Source organism: Globicephala melas, chromosome 15 (genome assembly GCF_963455315.2).
Source record: "Globicephala melas chromosome 15, mGloMel1.2, whole genome shotgun sequence".
NCBI lineage: Eukaryota > Metazoa > Chordata > Mammalia > Artiodactyla > Delphinidae > Globicephala > Globicephala melas.
The window spans coordinates 38,181,484-38,185,317 of record NC_083328.1 but is presented as its reverse complement, the minus strand read 5'-3'; the positions used below and the strand labels follow the sequence as shown (position 1 = coordinate 38,185,317).

Sequence of the window (3,834 nt, the reverse complement as noted above, 5' to 3'; positions counted from 1 at the left end):
CATCAGTGAACTTCTCCTTCTCTGTTACATGAAAATCTGTTGGTCTCTATTGCACTTTGAATGGATCTTTAGCCGTGCATGGCTTTGTAACATTATCCCTGGACCATTTGGAAAGCACTGGCTGCTCAGTTATGTAGACCTCCCAGGTTTTAACATATTCCATTACATCCTACAATAGGAAAAAATGTATTTAGTAATTTCACCACCAATGTCATCAGAAAAGTCTTTAGTGCCCACTTCGGCAGCACATATACTAAAACTGGAACGACACAGATAAGGTTAGCATGGCCCCTGTGCAAGGATGACACGCAAATTCGTGAAGCGTTCCATATTTTTCTGCCACTCTCAACTCCCCAGACATTGTTCTACGCTACTTATCAAGTTCCACTGTACATCACGGTTACTCAGTCCTCATGTTTACATAATGTGTAGTACGTACCTCCCCTCTTAGATTATAAACTCCTCAAAAACAATGACCTTACTCATTTCTTCTTCTCCTCACAGCAAACTGCAAATGTCTGTTCAATGTATTTAGAAAGGGCTTACAATTCTTTAAATTACTGTTATCAACATTCATCCAATAAAAGACTAGAACATCAAAAAAAGAAAGTCTTTAAGTTGAGAAAATGTCAAGCCCACTGTGGTGGATACACGTTTCCCAAAATTTTAACTTTTGCTTTGAAGTTCAAATTGTGTCACTGGCAACAATTACCAAGTGGTTTTCCTTGCAATGACAGATTTATTTTGTGCATTTTTGGCGGGGGGGGTACAAGGGCCTCTCACTGTTGTGACCTCTCCCGTTGTGGAGCACAGGCTCCGGACGCGCAGGCTCAGCGGCCATGGCTCACAGGCCTAGCCACTCCGCGGTATGTGAGATCTTCCCGGACCGGGGCACGAACCTGTATCCCCTGCATCAGCAGGCGGACTCTCAACCACTGCGCCACCTGGGAAGCCCCCATTTTGTGCATTTTTGAGAAAATATCTGCCAATACCCAAATCTGAATAACCTTGCTTTATCTGTCAGTTGTTACTTAGAGTAAAAATGACGTTTCATGAAAAAGTAACTAGTTCATCTCACAACTCAACAACCTTACAAGTGTTTTTCCTCTAGACAAACAGTCTGCCATGCAGAAGTGCTTTATGCCTACCTCTCATTTCATCATGCAGAAAACTTTAAAGACATTTATTTAAGAGTAAATAATAAAATTAATAGTTTCTGCTTCTTCAAGGTCATTCTTCAGTGAAACTGGCTTTTTTAAACCTGATCAAGACATTTAAATGTGAATCCCTGACACTCTTTATTGTTCTGTCCTTTAGAGTTTGGTGTAAGAACAGAAGCCACTCTGCATATTTTAGGCAGGAAGGGGTTTAATATAGGGTCTTAGGTGCTTACACAGTCACTGTGGATCCTAACGGAGCAGTTCTAGGCTGGACTTCCAGGACCTTGGTTGTCAGAACACTGTAGATCTGACCCACAAGAAGAACTACCTCCTCGGAGACCACCCCTGGAGTTCTCCCCAAATCAACAAGCCACTGGTGTTTCTACCCTGAGAACCTACGAGAAAGTATACTGGGGAGGTGCTGCAGAGCCCCCTGGCTTACCAGCAGAGTGTATGGGAAGACGGCCTTCACCGAGCTCCTAGGATCCGGATATCATGTGAGTCAATCCAATTTGCAGAACCTAATTTTCATCCTTTACCTCCAACAGCAAAGAAGCCTGGAAAATACAGTGTCTGTCTGTCTAACCTCTCAAACTTAGAAGAAAGGTGAAATGAAGATTGCATGAGGCAATTCTGTTTTGGACCTAGTCAACAGGAATTTGTTCACAAAGCCAGTGATAACAAATGGCAGATAGCTTACTTTCTCTGCAAGTGATGGGAAATCCTCCTAGATACGATATAGATTTCTCTTTTGCACTTTTACCCATTGATTGTGAGCAAACATGCCAACTGCCTGCTGTGAGCCCAGACGGAATGGCAGGGGGTATGAGGGGTAGGTGGAGGGGTCAGAGGCAGAGAATCTGCCTTGTCCTTAACCAGAACCCAACACCTTTCTGTGGGCATCCCTGGGAGGTCACAGTAGGGGTACTGTGGAATGTTCTAACACCTCAGTTAAAACACTCTCCTTAGAGTGCACTTAGTAATATTTCTTTTAAGCCAATAATTCTCAAAACTTGCTATTGTGTTTGAAATGTGGGTTAAAATACAGACAGTCCTGAGCTGTATTGCCAGAGACTTTAATTCAGTTTGTTTAAGATAGAATCTAAATTTCTTTTTAATCTTTTAAAAAATATTTTGTCTTCCTCCCTTCTTTCCTCCCTCCTTCCCTTCCTCCCTCCCTCTTTCCTTCCTTGATTCCTTCATTAACAGTTTATCTCGGGAGATTTTGATGCAGTTGTTCTACTGATCACAGTGTGAGGAACAGTTTTGAGCCATCGGGTCCTGATCCTACCAATCCAGACCTGCCTATTTCAGGAGACAATTTCTGCAGGTGAAAGAAAGTCAGCTCTCACTTTGATCGGTTAGCTCTCCCCTGGGTAGAGGGACACAGCAAGGCTGAGCAATTGTGATTTCCTCCCTTGCTTTTACGTTAAGGAAGTCATTCCCCACCCAAATTCAGCTAAATCCATCTACTAGTTTATCAAAAACTATTACTTTTTTCTTTTCTTTTGTTTCCATTTGTTCCTTTTTGCTGGATTTTATTTGAGCATATAATGTAAATCAAGGATCTACCTTTTCCCCCTATCCTATATCATCACTGATTTGTGATATTTCCTGTATCCTATTTTCAAAGTTGTTTTATTTTTTTTAATTTTAGGGTCTCTTTCAGGACTCATTATTTTGTTTGATATATTTTTTAGGTTTTTGACCAGTGTCACATGGCTTTAATTCTTGTAGCTCTCCAGTTTATTTTTATATTAGGAGAAACACTTTATTCTCCTTGTTCTTCCTCTTTAAAAACTTTCTGGCTATTTTCACCAATTACTTTTATTTTTCTTCCAGATGAACTTGAGGAATAAATCTGTATTGATTTTTCCTTCCCTTTATTTATTCTTTTAAACTGGCCAAATAGGCTTCTCACACTCCTCATTTATTTTTTCTTACCTTTCAGCAATCTTTCTTTCCTTCTCCCATACTTAGAATTAACCACTCATGACATACATAATAAACGGATTCCTTCTTTTGTCTTTAAGACTGTCTTCAATAGTCATATTTTCTCAAAAAGCAGTGACTTTCACGCCTCTCAACCACTCTAAACCACACGGGTTTGTGCCCCCGTCCGGGAAGATCCCACATGCCGCGGAGCGGCTGGGCCTGTGAGCCATGGCCGCTGAGCCTGCGCGTCCGGAGCCTGTGCTCCGCAACGGGAGAGGCCACAACAGTGAGAGGCCCGCGTACCGCCAAAAAAAAAAAAAAAAAAACCTCAATCCTTAAAGTTTAAAAAAATCAGTTTTTGAAAACTGTACTTATCTCTTCCTTATCCTCTAAAAACAAAGGTTATTCTTTTTACTTCAGTACAACGACAAATGCTAAAATTATCTTCATAACACCATTTAAATCATGCCTTTCTCTGCCTCATACTGACACAGCTTAAATATTCAAACACAGCTTTCTTTGCTGTAAGCACAAATCACCAGACCTTCCCCATCACTCTACAATCCATAAGTCACCAATCAGCTAAGCGAATTTTAAGAAAACACACGGAAAGTTGCCCAGATTGCCCTGGGCCATCAATACTGTCTATGCAGATACCTAAGTAATATACAGAGACGTCGTGGTGCACTTTGGAGTGTTTTTCCAGTTCCCACTGTCTGCTCTGTTTATGCCTGCAAAA

The 3,834-nt window shown here is 41.2% G+C and overlaps 1 non-coding gene across 1 annotated transcript; it reads left to right on the top strand.

Annotated features, from left to right (window-relative positions):
* The first annotated feature begins 229 nt into the window (after positions 1–229).
* On the top strand, positions 230–336 carry LOC115861658 (U6 spliceosomal RNA). Its single transcript, XR_004042846.1, has one exon. It is a non-coding gene; the product is annotated as a U6 spliceosomal RNA (small nuclear RNA).
* Positions 337–3,834: the final 3,498 nt, after the last annotated feature.